Consider the following 14,509-nt stretch of genomic DNA (forward strand, 5'->3'; position numbering starts at 1 on the left):
TTGTAATCAGTCCCCGAAGCGTGTTCGCTCTGGGTCTGATTACCGGCGACCACAGGGCCTGCGGCGTGTGACATCACGCCTCCACCCCATGTGACGTGACGTGACGCCCCTCAATGCAGGCCTACGGGAGGGAGCATGATAGCTGTCACGCCCCCTCCCATAGGCTTTCATTGAGGGGCTGAGCGTGATGTCACACTGGGGCGTGACGTCACACGCCGCAGGCCCTGTGGTCGCCGGTAATCAGACCCGGAGTGAACACGCTCCGGGACTGTTTACAAACGGGGTGCCGCGTGCAAGATCCCGGGGGTCCCCAGCGGCGGGACTCCCGCAATCAGGCATCTTATCCCCTATCCTTTGGATAGGGGATAAGATGTCTAAGCACCGGAGAACCCCTTTAATGACTCCAGCATGAGTCAGAAATCTATAAAAAGGGCTTACAGCCAGTACTGGTAAGGAGACCCCTAGTGTTCTTTTTTTCAAAGTGGAAAATTAGATAAAAAGAAGCATATTTTTTAATAACATGCAATTGGAAAGTTATTCTGCATACATTAATCTATAATATAGTAAAAGTTTTTTTGATGAAAGGTACCCATTAATTGTCTATAGATGACACCAGAAATCCATCCAACCGATCTAGGGGAAAAGCACTCTGACCATTAAAGTCTAATCTGGTGTCTATAGATACTTTGACCTAATATTATAAGGATGTTATTATTGCATTTTGATTAGACAATCTACCAAAGTACCTAAATTTCAATGCAAATATTGTGCCTCTGTAACCCAGGTCTGCTGAATGTGAAGTGAGCAATGATAGATGGAAGTGCCTGTACATATATTCCATAGCATGCTACACTGGTCGTGTGGTGCTCGAAACAGAATACTGTGCCACCAATTATATCTGTAGTCTTACTATCAAATAAGAGTAAGTATTCAGCCTGGTGAATGTGCACTTACTGTAGTAAGCGGTGATGCATACACTGTATGCATTGCTGCTCACTTTACATTTGTTGGGCAGGGCTAGAGCGCACAATACTAGCCTGGCTACACCAATGGTGCCCATAGTGCCCAACTAAGCAAAGTTTTTGGGCCCCAGTGCAAAAACTATAGTAGTGCCTCCCAACAACCCTGTGCTAATGTAAAATCCTGGTGTCCTCTGAGGAGATTTTGGGGCCAAGCCCACACCGGGGCCCTTGTTTGATTGCTCTGTGCTTTGGTGTTTCTTTACTGACCTGCAGCTTCTTTCAGAAAGGTTTTATTTGTCTGGAAGGAGAGATTATTATCTCCATTCTCACAGTAAACACATGTCTGAAGTACCTGGCTACCTGCTGTTATAGAAAGCATATGTGGATATTATTGCTGTTCTTTCCAGGTTGGAGAGGGCAGATTGAGTGGGAAAATAAAATTGGAATGATGGGCCAATACTCATGATAATGGGGTCAATTCAGCAGGAATCAGTAAGTCTACTAATGCATCGATGAGTGCTCTATGGAGATACACAAATACATTGATGCAATTTTCTCTCCATCTCTTGCTCTCCGGGTTGACGTATGTCCCGTATACCTAACTGCAGTAATTTCTTTTTTGCCAAATAACTTTTTTAAATTTGTATAGTTAACACTGGATCCACCACCATTCACAGCAGAGATCAGGATAAACCCCCACCCTGTAGAATGACCTCTGAAAAGGTCACAGAGAATGTCCAGGTGCATCTCTAATTCATGTGAATGGGACAGGTTCTGTCTATTGTTGTTTATGTTCATGGGTCCTGCTGTGAAGCATATATCCAAATGCTGTTAAAAACAGCTCAGACAAGATGGCAGCCCCTGTAGAAGTGCGCAGGATGTCATGTAATCAACTGCTGCCGATCCACTGCCAGGGCCATTCAGATGGTGCCCATCCCCTTCCAGAGCCCAGCGGATGGTGCCAATTCTGCGGAAACACAGGAAATGTCTGCTTAACCAAACAATATATGAGGCGGTCACCTCTGTGGTCAGTGATCAGCTGAGGCTTTTCCTATGTGTCCAATGCTACCCTGAGCACTTTTAAGTGTAAAGTTACTCTTCAGATAACCCCTTTAACTTTTTCCCTCCATCTGCCCCATGATAGAGACCACAGCACTTAAAGGGGTAGTCTGGCAAAAAACAACTTATCCCCTATTCACAGGATAGGGGATAACTGTCTGATCGTGGGGGGTCCAAGTGCTGGGAACCCCCGCTTTTTCCTGCCTGGTGCCCCAGCTCTCTGAGAAGAGTGCGTACTACAGACTGCACATTCTCCATTCATTTCTATGTACTCAGGTCTCTTCGGTGCTCCTATGGGGTGCATGCCGTCTGTAGCATGTGCTCCTCTCAGAGAGCCAGGGCCCCAGACAGGAGATTACGGGGGTCCCAGTGGTTGGACCCCCCACGATCAGACACTTATTCCCTATCCTATGCATAGGGAATAAGTTGTTTTTCACCGATCCACCCCTTTTAAGGAGTTTAACATAGGAAGGGGCTTCGTCTGTGGGCAGATTTTGCTACTTATATTCTGTAGCTGATTTTTTGCTTTTTATTTTCTGCTGCTTCTTTTCAGCTGCTTTTCTTCTGCTTCTTATTTTATCATTGACTTAGCAGCAGAAAAAAAGCAGCTTAAAATCCGCAACGAAATCCGCAAAAGTAAAAAAGTTGCAACCTCTATCCAGGGAATAACAACCCCCCCCCACCTTGACTATGTATCAAAATATAGGAAACATTGATCAGTTCCAGGACCTCGCTTTTAACCATAGGCCTCATAGCCCGTACGATGGAGAGACACCATTGCATATATGTATTGTTTAAAGAGTACCTCTCGTGATCTTGTTAAATTTTATAATCCTCCCAGTTCACTGCCCCCATCATGATGAACCACCCCCTGCCTTTATTTTTATTATTTTTTCGTTTTCTACCTTGATATTTCTCTGTATTTTTTACTCAGTCTCAGTCAGATTCACAGACTGGGAAGGGGCGTTCCCCAGCAGGTGTGACATCATCTGGAGCCAATCAGGGGAGAACTTCCTCCCTCATCTGCTACACACAGCCCAGAGCAGTTCAGTGTGAGATGGCTAAGGCTGCACCCCCCCCCCCCCCCCCCATCAGCGCTCCAGACTGCATTTCCTGATTTTTTACTTCTGCCAGACCAGCAGGAGTCTAAAGTCTGTGACATGGGGGGAAATGTGCCCTGGAAAAGTAGGGAGACACCTGGTGGCAGCTTTTTTAAACACAAATAAAACATTCATTTAAAAAAAAAAAAAAAAGCAGAGTACATTTGATTTTTTTATTTACCATAAGGAGCGCAATAGCAAAAATTAGTTTTAATGACAGTACTCATTTAAATATATAGAATATCTGGGGACCTCATACAGCAGTAAAATTGCATTATACAGACAAGAATATAAGAGATTTCAGTTACGTTTCTTATACAGGATAGCCATATACTCTGGATAGCATCTGCATCCGGCGTACAATGGCTGCGGTGTGATTGGGACTGTGAGCCTAAACCCGGTGGATTGTGTTCTCATTTTTCAGTAAGGCTGCGCCTGTAAAGCTATCACAAAGGATCCCTATTAATGCCGGGACAATATGGGTGATATAAATAAGGTTATCTGAGCTAATACAATAGGCCTCGTACAAAGGAGAACAGGTAGAGTCTGGATTAGGCGCAGCGGCAGAAATGGAATTAAAGCGTACAAAGAAAAGAGACGGACTGGTGAATGTTATCGAGAGGGATTTAACAGCGCAATCCCTCTTAGAGGCGTACATTTGTTTTACAATATAATACAAGTCTGCGGAATACATTTAAAGCTCCACCTGATATAGTCATCAAATGGAGAATCTAGTACTTGTTATAGTTCTGTACTAGATCAGGACGCGGCTTTGCCCGGCTTCCCTACCTAAATCTTATTGCAGAGGAACTTTTGAGGTTCATTCACAACATATCAAATGGCTTTGTCTGGTCTCTAGAGCAGTGGTCGCTAAACTGTGGACCTCCAGCTGTTGCAACACTACAACTCCCAGCATGCTCGGAAAGGTGTTGGATGTCTGTGCATGCTGGGAGTTGTAGTTGCTCAGCAACTGAAGGCAGGACTCAATACCCCATGTTCAGCATATTCAATAGATATAGAAGCAGCACTCCGGAATGGCGTGAAAGCAGCGTGTCTTTATTCACCCTTCCAAGTTTACTGTGCTACGTTTCGGTCTACACCATTTGTGAAAGGATGGGTGAATACAAGACACGGTGCTTTCACACTAATCCAGAGTGCCGCTTCTACAGTCATGGCCGTAAATGTTGGCACCCCTGAAATTTTTCACACAGAATAGGATTGCAGTAACACATGTTTTGCTATACACATGTTTATTCCCTTTGTGTGTATTGGAACTAAACCAAAAAAGGGAGGAAAAAAAGCAAATTGGACATAATGTCACCAAACTCCAAAAATGGGCTGGACAAAATTATTGGCACCCTTAACTTAATATTTGGTTGCACACCCTTTGGAAAAAATAACTAAAATCAGTCTCTTCCTATAACCATCAATAAGCTTCTTACACCTCTCAGCCGGAATGTTGGACCACTCTTCCATTGCAAACTGCTCCAGGTCTCTTATTGGAAGGCGCCTTTTCCCAACAGCAATTTTAAGATCTCTCCACAGGTGATCAATGGGATTTAGATCTGGACTCATTGCTGCCACTTCTGAACTCTCCAGCACTTTGTTGCCATCCATTTCTGGTGCTTTTTGATGTATGTTTGGGGTCATTGTCCTGCTGGAAGACCCAAGATCTCGGATGCAAACCCAGCTTTCTGACACTGGGCTGTACAGTGCGACTGAAAATCCGTTGGCAATCCTCAGATTTCATGATGCCTTGTACACATTCAAGGCCCCCAGTGCCAGAGACAGCAAAACAACCACAAAACATCATTGAACCTCCACCATATTTCACTGTAGGTACTGTGTTCTTTTCTTTGTAGACCTCATTCTGTTTTTGGTAAACAGTAGAATGATGTGTTTTACCAAAAAGCTCTATCTTTGTCTTCTGTCCACAAGATGTTGTCCCAGAAGGATTTTGGCTTACTCAAGTTCATTTTGGCAAAATGTAGTCTTGCTTTTTTATGTCTTTGTGTCAGCAGTGGGGTCCTCCTGGGTCTCCTCCATAGTGGGGTCCTCCTGGATCTCCTGCCATAGCGTTTCATTTTATTTAAATGTCGACAGATAGTTTGTGCTGACACTGATGCTCCCTGAGCCTGCAGGACAGCTTGAATATCTTTGGAACTTGTTTGGGGCTGCTTATCCACCATCCGGACTATCCTGCATTGACACCTTTCATCAAATTTTCCCTTCCGTAAATGCCCAGGGAGATTAGCTACAGTGCCATGGGTTGCAAACTTCTTGATAATGTTGCGCACTGTGGAAAAAGGCAAATCTAGATCTCTGGAGATGGACTTGTAACCTTGAGATTGCTGATATTTTTCCACAATTTTGGTTCTCAAGTTCTCAGACAGTTCTCTTCTCCTCTTTCTGTTGTCCATGCTTAGTGTGGCACACAGACACACAATGCAAGGACTACGTGAACTTCTCTCCTTTTTATCTGCTTTCAGGTGTGATTGTTATATTGCCCACACCTGTTACTTGCCCCAGGTGAGTTTAAAGGAACATCACATGCCTGAAACAATCTTATTTATCCACAATTTTGAAAGGGTGCCAATCATTTTGTCCAGACCATTTTTGGAGTTTGGTGACATTATGTCCAATTTGCTTTTTTTCCTCCCTTTTTTGGATTAGATCCAATACACACAAAGCGAAGAAACATGTGTATAGCAAATCATGTGTTACTGCAATCCTTTTCTGTGAGAAATGCTTCATTTTCTAGAAAGATTTCAGGGGTGCCAACACTTACATCCATGACTTGTATATCTATTGATGTGTAAAATGCTGTGGTGACAGATTAGGTGGTGATCATTAACCAAGCAGTGGACAAATCAATTTTCATATATTATGAATCCTTTCCTTTATTTTATCATGAGCACTGGCTTCTTAGTGACTCCGCCCCCGTTGCTTCCTTTAGAACATTGAATATAAGTGGGCCATTGAGCGCCTTTTATACCGATGATGTGCTGAGTGCCATGCACACCACTCCTCAGCTCTGATAAGTGATATTATCACAATAAGTGGTGATACTAGTACTCTGGTAAGTGTCTTATAAAGTGAACCTGTTGACTGACAGTGACATGAAGTGCCATGTGCCACCTGCAGACCGGCGGGAGCAACAAACAAGCGTCTGCTATTAATTCCCCGGTGCGCGGTCGTATTGTGTCGCCATACAAGATAATATTGACCCCCCGAATTCAGCTATACCGCACGTTATTCCACTGTCTGTAATCCACATTGACTTTGACTTGTCTTTATTTAGTCCCATTGTGAAGAGAGATAATGACAGGGATAAGGAGCCAGGACAAATCTTTTTATTTTCCCTCGACAAATTGCCTCTTTCTTCTCTCTTTTGTCTTCCTTCTCCATCCGCAGGCTGTGCAGTGTATGCTGGCCTCACTCCATTCAGAACTTGACATTCAAAGGTACTTGATGAAAATTGAATCCTCTCAGAGAGTTAGTACTTTATTCCTTTTTTGTGTGTGTGTTTTATTTTATTTCTTATTTTTTTAATACGGCTTACAATTTTCCACTTCTAATAAGTCTGCAGTGTAAATGCACCTGCTAACCTTTGGGAAGAACTGCATGAATTTCACTTAACAAAGCATGGCTTAAATGGCATTCCCTAAGAAAAAAGAAGAAGAATGAATCTTTTCAGGTGGTAAAATTCTCTCTAGGAGGCTAAAGGGGTACTCCGATGGAAAACCTTTTTTTTATTATTATTATATTTTTTTTTAAATCAACTGGTGCCAGAAAGTTAAACAGATTTGTAAATGACTTCTATTAAAAAATCTTAATCCTTGCAGTACTTATTAGGGGCTGTATCCTACAAAGGAAATTCTTTTCTTTTTGGATTTCTCTTCTGTCACAACCACAGTGCTCTCTGTTGACCTCTGCTGTTCATTTTAGGAACTGTTCAGAGCAGGAGAAAATCCCCATAGCAAACATAAGCTGCTCTGTACAGTTCTTAAAATGGACATCAGAGGTCAGCAAAGAGCACTGTGATTGTGACAGAAGAGAAATCCAAAAAGAAAATAATTTTCTCTGTAGTATACAGCCCCTAAAAAGTACTGGAAGGATTATAGGGGTACTCCAGTGCTAAGACATCTTATCCCCTATCCAAAGGATAGGGGATAAGATGCCTGATTGCGGGGGTCCCACCGCGGGGGTCCCGCCGCTGATCTTGCACACAGCACCCCGTTACAATCAGTCCCCGGAGCATGTTCGCTACGGGTCTGATTACTAGCGATCACGGGGCCGGAGCATTGTGACGTCACGGCCCCGCCCCCATGTGAGGTCACGCTCCACCCCCTCATGGCAAGCCTATGGGAGGGGGCGTGGCAGCTGATCCCCGCAATCAGGCATCTTATCCCCGAACCTTTAGATAGGGGATAAGATGTCATAGCGCCGGAGTATTTTCCAAATCTGTTTAACTTTCTGGCACCAGTTGATTAAAAAAAATATATATAGTTTTCCACCGGAGTACCCCTTTAAATCTGCTTCTCAGAAAGCTGGATGAGGAGAAATGTGGTTACCATTACAGCTTCCACTGGGTTGGCTGGTGCCCTTCTCTCATTTGGAGTACTTTTATAGTGCCCAAATAATCGCTACCATTACAGTTTCTACTGGATTGGCTGCACTGTGCTCTATTGATGCCCCACCCACCCAAAAACATAGCCTATTCTGTAATAAAATCATACAGTGCCCAAAAAGTACTTACATTGCCATAATCACAAAATCATATTAGACTATAACTAAATATTATAGTAATACAGTGCCCAAATAATACAACTATACAGTGCCCAACAATATAGTCATACATTGCCCAAATATTGCAATCATATAATGACACAATAATATAATCATGTAGCGCCCATATCCTACAGTCATACAGCCGGTGCCCAATGTCAGCATTCTGGGCCCCGGACGGTGATCATCTGGATCCCCGAGCTTTAGTGTTGGGCACCAGACAGGAGGTGGAGGAGGCGGGCAGCCATGTCCTGCCCGGCTCCCCCCCCCCCCCCCCCCCACTGGCACAAAGCAATGTCCCTACTGTAGACCCCCCCCCCCCCCAATAGGATTGGCCCGCATTTCCCTTTAGGCACAATGCTGATCATTATGGGCTCCCAAGCCCAATGAGTGAAGGTATCTTGCCCGATACTAAGCTCCAACCTGGAGACAACTTTAGCGGTAGTAGGGAAATGGCCTTTTAATGTAGCTCTTGTGAATGTGAGTGATGCCATGCTTTGTGACTATGCTGTGAAGTTTGCTCAGAGTTAAGAGACCAATGAGCTATGATCTGTATGGTGCATACATAGAAACATAGACATAGAATGTGTCGGCTGATTAGAACCATTGGCCCATCTAGTCCGCCCAATAACATACATGCCAATTCTGATGCAGTATTATACTATTCTGTATACTACTATAAATACTGTACATATAACTGCTATATTGAGGTTACTCTGCTACCCTTTTATAAATAACCTAGTAAGGCATTGTAAGGAGGTGAGTCTCAGGCATGTCTATAGACAAACTATTAAATTGCACTTTTCAATTCACCATATTGCGACAAAATATGAGGAAGCTTATGATCTGCATCATCCAATGATAACAGCTGATCTATTGGGGTCCCCTGGTAGCATCAAAAGTTATCCCCTATCCTGTAGATAAGTGTTCCCCAAGAAGTGTGCCTCCAGCTGTTTCAAAACTACAACTCCCGGCATACTCGGACAGCATCCCTCACCAATTCCTAGAATGGGGGTCAGTTGCCCCCCCCCCCCCCCCGAATAAATAGTGCGGCAGCGTGCAAGCACAGCCAGTACTCTATTTATTCTCTATGGGGCTTTTATTCATTGCCAAGCTTGGCTCTATCCAAAGGCTATCCAGGCATGGAGATGTAGTTTTGCAACAGCTGGAGGCACACTGGTAGGGATTTACTAATGTAGGACCACTAGGCTCCTCACTAATCCAAAAAATGGTGGTCAGTTGCCCCCCTCGAAATAATGGTGCTGCAGGATGCAAGAACAGCCAGTACTCTATTCATTCTCTATGGGGCTTTCAATTATTGCCAAGCTCATTGCTATCCGGTGGGAAGGGGAATAACTTTTGAAGTTTTAGAACCTCTATAATACAACATCCAAATGACCGTGCCATGATTTATCTTCTCCTGGACCTCCATATACAATCTGAGGAAAAACAATGCTGGATTCAGTGTAATACAAGCAGTATATGGGCCCATATAGGCCCATACTGGGCCTATATGGGCCCATATACTGCTTGTATTACACTGATACTGAATCCAGCAGTGTGCATGAGGTCTAAGGAGTCCTCTATTTTGCATGAAGATTTGTTTTATAATTATCATAGGTTTCTCCATAAGACTACAGCCCTCCTTTAAGAATGTCATTTCTCGTGCTATTGAACGTTCCCATCCTCCCCCACCCACCCAGGCCACTGGCATTCTTCGCAAAGGAGAAACGAGGAGATCATTTTGTTTCAGCATTTATTTTCTTTCAAGTTGGCATTAAGAGCCGAGTAGTTAAAGGTCACATTGCTCTTCCCAATGAACCTAATGTCTTTGGCTTATTAAGTGTCGAAAGAATAAGTGATATACTTGGCATGTGCAGCACATCAGGAGTAACAGTATAGGTGGGTGTCTTCCCAAACGGCAGAGGGAAGCCAATGGAAAGTTCTCCGGGGACGTCAATACTGCACTTAGGTCCTGTGCTATAGAAAGGTACCATGGATTCTCCCCATCCTATTAGAAGACAGGGTGACATTGTCTACCGTATCTTTCGTCCTATAGGACGCACCGGCGTATAAGACGCACCCAATTTATAGGTGCAAAATCTAAAAAAATAAAGATTTTGAACCCAATAGTGGTCTTCAACCTGCGGACCTCCAGATGTTGCAAAACTACAACTCCCAGCATGCCCGGACAGCCGTTGGCTGTCCGGGCATGCTGGGAGTTGTAGTTATGCAACATCTGGAGGTCCGCAGATTGAAGACCACTGCATGGGAGGTAATACTCACGTGTCCCGGCCGCTCCGGACCCGTCACCGCTGCCCTGGATGTCGCTCCATCGCTGTCCCCGTCGCTCCGGAACGTCTCTGCTGCCGGCCGGGTATCCTCGCTCTCCGTCGCCGTCATCACGTCGTTACGCACGCCGACGCACGTACGCGACAACGTGATGACGAGGAAGGAGAGCGCCGGCCATACAGGGGATCCCTGAACGGAGAAGACACCGAAGAGGCAGGTAAGGTCCCTCCCGGTGTCCTGTAAGCACTAAACCGGCTATTCAGTCGGGCTGTTCGGGACCGCCGCGGTGAAATCGCGGCGGTCCCGAACAGCCCGACTGAACAGCCGGGTTAGTGTCACTTTCCCTTCAGACGCGGTGGTCAGCTCTGATCGCCGCGTCTGAAGGGTTAATACAGGACATCACCGCGATCGGTGATGTCCTGTATTAGCCGCGGGTCCCGGCCGTTGATGGGCGCAGGGACCGCCGCGATAGGGGTGTATTCACCGTATAAGACGCACCGACTTCCCCCCCCCCCCCAGTTTTGGGGAAGAAAAAAGTGCGTCTTATACGGTGAAAAATACAGTAATTCGGAGGTTCTGTAACTATGGTACACAACTCCCACAGAGATTAGAGGTAAGTTGGGTTGAATGATGGAATCGGTCAGTTTTGGAGAACATTTTGGGTTAACTATTAGCTTTTATGACATCTCAGATGGGAAATCATTGGTACTTGGTCGTCCAGTTTCCGGAGTGCAAGAGGGGAACCAGTACTAACAACCAGTCGTAAAAAGTTACCTGTACATACTTTCATTGAATTTATCTACTGATATTATTTCTGTAGCAACGTTTGCAGCTTTTGGCAGTAGATAACTGGATTATTTTGGTCCTTAGAACATTACCAAAGTCAACCAACCAATGAAGAACAGTTTGTTAAAGGGGTACTCCGGTGAAAAACATTTTTTTTTTTTTTTTTTTAAATCAACTGGTGCCAGAACATTAAAGGGTAGCTCCCACCATCCTATTTTTTTTTCTGTCCCTGCCTATTACCAATCTATCCCTAACCCCCTCCCTGCTTTTAATTTTTATTTTTACTATATTAAAAATAACTTTTTTTCTGCCTGGTAATGTGCTCACTACCAGGCAGACTTCCCAAGCAGGCACCACGTCACTGATGCCTGCTGGGGGGGGGACTTCCGCCCTTAGTTTATCTACACAGGGTGCCTCCAGCTGTTTCACCACTACAACTCCCAGCTTGCCCTGACATCTATTGGCTGTCAGGGCATGCTGTGAGTTGTAGTATTGAAACAGCTGGAGGCACCCTGTGTAGGTAAACTATTAGTTAGTTACATGCGGCGCTACGGCGCTAGCCCGTTCCCTCCGTCGTCGTCCCCCCGCGCCATACCCTGTTCCCTCCATCACAAACCCCCCTCCCGCATAACCCATTCCCTCATCACACTTACTGCAGAGTCCGGCAACGGGCGTGCAGAGACAGCGGCGGCGATGTGCGGGAGGAGTGGCCTCCCAGCCAGTGGCCGGGGAGCCAATGCGCTCGCTCCCACCTGTCTGATTGGCAGGCAGGGAGCGAGTGCAGCCTAACTGAAAAAGGACTGATTGCCAGGCCAAAATCAGTCCTTTTTCAGGCGTGACGTCACGCCAGGCTGCAGCCGGCCACTAGGAGGGAGACCCCTAGTGGCCGGTTTTCAAATGTAAATTAAACCATTTTAATAAAAAAAAAAAAAAAGTATATTAGAGATATGTTGTTGTACATAAGTACTACAACATATCAAAAAATAAAGTTGGTGACAGTGCCCATTTAAACAGATTTGTAAAATACTTCTAATCCTTCCAGTACTTATCAGCTTCTGTATGCTGCAGAGGAAGTTCTTTTCTATTAAAATGTATTTTCTGTCTTACCACAGTGCTCTCTGCTGACACCTCTGTTCATGTCAAGAACTGTCCATAGTAGGAGCAAATCCCCATAGTAAACCTCTACTGCTGGACAGAGGACAGAGGTGTCAGCAGAGAGCACTGTGGTCAGACAGAAAGGAAATTCAAAAAGAAAAGAACTTCCTATGGATCATACAGCAGCTAATAAGTACTGGAAGGATGAAGATTTTTTAATTGAAGTCATTTACAAATCTGTATAACTTTCAGCCACCAGTTGATTTGAAAACATTTGCTTACCACCGGAGTACCCCTTTAAGGACTTTTTTGGGGATCACTGGATTAACTTGATCATTGGTTGTCTATAATAATGTCTGGAGATCATATCAGTGAAGCATCTCTGCCCCGGAAAACCAGAAATCTTGACCAAATTCATGACAAATAGGACAAGTATTGATAGGCTTGAAAATGATATAGGTCCTGCAATTTTGTGGAACCCCTTGGGAGGTAGTGTGAGAAAGGTAGCATCTTAGTACACCAACAGGGGTGTACTATGGGGAATCAATGGGGGTCTGACTACTGGGACTCCCACCGGTCATGAGAATTGGGGGAAAATTGTCCTCCGAATGAATGGAGTGCGTAAACTTAAAGGGGTACTCCGGTGTAAAACAATTTTTACATCAACTAATGCCAGAAAGTTAAACAGATTTGTAAATGACTTCTTTATTTAAAATTTGTAATCCTTCCAGTACTTATCAGCTGCTGTATACTACAGAGGAAGTCTTTTCTTTTTTGAATTTCTTTTCTGTCTGACCACAGTGCTCTCCATAGCAAACCTATCCTGCTCTAGACAGTTCCTGACATGGACAGAGGTGTCAGCAGAGAGCACTGTGGTCAGACAGAAAATAAATTCAAAAAGAAAAGAACTTCCTGTGGAGCATACAGCAGCTGATAAGTACTGGAAGGATTAAGATTTTTAAACAGAAGCTATTTAAAAATCTGCTTAACTTTCTGGCACCAGTTGATTTGAAAAATAATAGTTTTCCACCGGTGTACCCCTTTAAACCTGAACGTTTGTAAGCCCCAATGATCAGCTTTCTATCCCTTTTCCTGGGAATAGGGGATAGCTGTTTGGGATAGAAATACCCCATTAAAAGCCTGTTTTAACATAGGGCTCTATAGAGATCTTCATTGATTCAGTGCAATCATGGTGGGTTTGTGTTTAAAGGGGTACTACCGTGCTGACAACTTATCCCCTCTCTAAAGGATAGGGGATAAGTTGCCTGATCGTGCGGGGTCCCGCTGCTGGGGATGCCCGCAATCTTGCACGCAGCACCCCGCTCTCATCAGGCCCTGGAGCGAACATCGCTCTGGATCTGATGACTGCCGATCACGGGGCTGGAGTTTAGTGATGTCACGGCTCCGCCCCCATGTCACATCATGCTCCGCCCCTCAATGTAAGTCTATGGCAGGGGGCGAGACAGCTGTGATGTCACGGGGGCGGAGCTGTGACGTCACGATCAACGTCCCCGTCATCAGACCCGGAGCAGATGTTCGCTCCGGGGCCTGATGAGAGCGAGGTGCTGCGTGCGAGATCGCGGGGGTCCCCAGCGGTGGGACCCCGCGCGATCAGGCAACTTATGCCCTAGCCTTTAGATAGGGGATAAGTTGTCAGCACGGTAGTACCCCTTTAATCGTAAAAAACAGTGTTTCCCAACCAGGGTGCCTCCAGCAGTAGCAAAACTACAATGCTCAGCTGTTGGAAAACTACAACTCCCAGCATTGTAGTTTTGCAACAGCTGGAGGCACCCTGGTTGGGAAACACTGCCATAGACAAACCCAGAATCTGGGATATAAAGTCAGTGGGTAATTTAATCGTCAATCTAGTATTCTGGACAATATGAATATTCCGGAGTAAAGTGCTACCGCGTGTCACATGGTAATAATTCAATAAGGCTGTCGTTAAAAGATCAGTAAAAGGCAGCGGATGTCTGGGGGGGAGGGGAAGAGCCGCGTACATCACATGAGGTGTTTTTAGTAAACAATTTGCGATGTACAGTAGATGGAGAAAGAAGCATATTGCCGGCTAAAAATACCGCAGCCGGCTCCGGCTAATTGCAGAGCAAACGCATCCAACCGATTTCACGGCAGGGCGCCAGATTATACCTAATATTGTAATAGCAACATGTCACAGACATGACCTCCAGATGGTCTCTTCTCCGCGCTAGTTATTCCTGTCATATAATTACAATTTAATAGCCATGACAGAAGCCGAAAATGTAACTAATAAAATATAACGTATTCATACAATCCGTACAAATAGCTTTAATAACATAATGCATCTGGTTAAACAGGGCGACATTAATACTGGTAATTGGTGCAGAGGCCTTTTTTTTTCATTCTCTGGATACAGAACGTTTCTAGTATATACATATAACACTCAGT

General features: G+C 44.8%; 1 protein-coding gene across 12 annotated transcripts in view; it reads left to right on the forward strand.

Moving 5' to 3' along the window:
* Window positions 1-14,509, forward strand: part of KIAA1217 (KIAA1217 ortholog) — a 692,495-nt gene that overhangs the window by 455,179 nt on the left and 222,807 nt on the right. The window contains exon 1 of one of the 12 annotated variants that reach the window (XM_056519299.1): window positions 6,565-6,585. The exons of the other annotated variants lie outside the window; for them this stretch is intronic. The gene's annotated coding sequence lies outside the window, so the exon portion shown is untranslated. Of the gene's footprint in view, window positions 1-6,564; window positions 6,586-14,509 lie in introns of those variants that run through there. 12 annotated transcript variants of the gene reach the window in all.

This window comes from Hyla sarda, chromosome 5 (genome assembly GCF_029499605.1).
Source record: "Hyla sarda isolate aHylSar1 chromosome 5, aHylSar1.hap1, whole genome shotgun sequence".
Lineage (NCBI taxonomy): Eukaryota > Metazoa > Chordata > Amphibia > Anura > Hylidae > Hyla > Hyla sarda.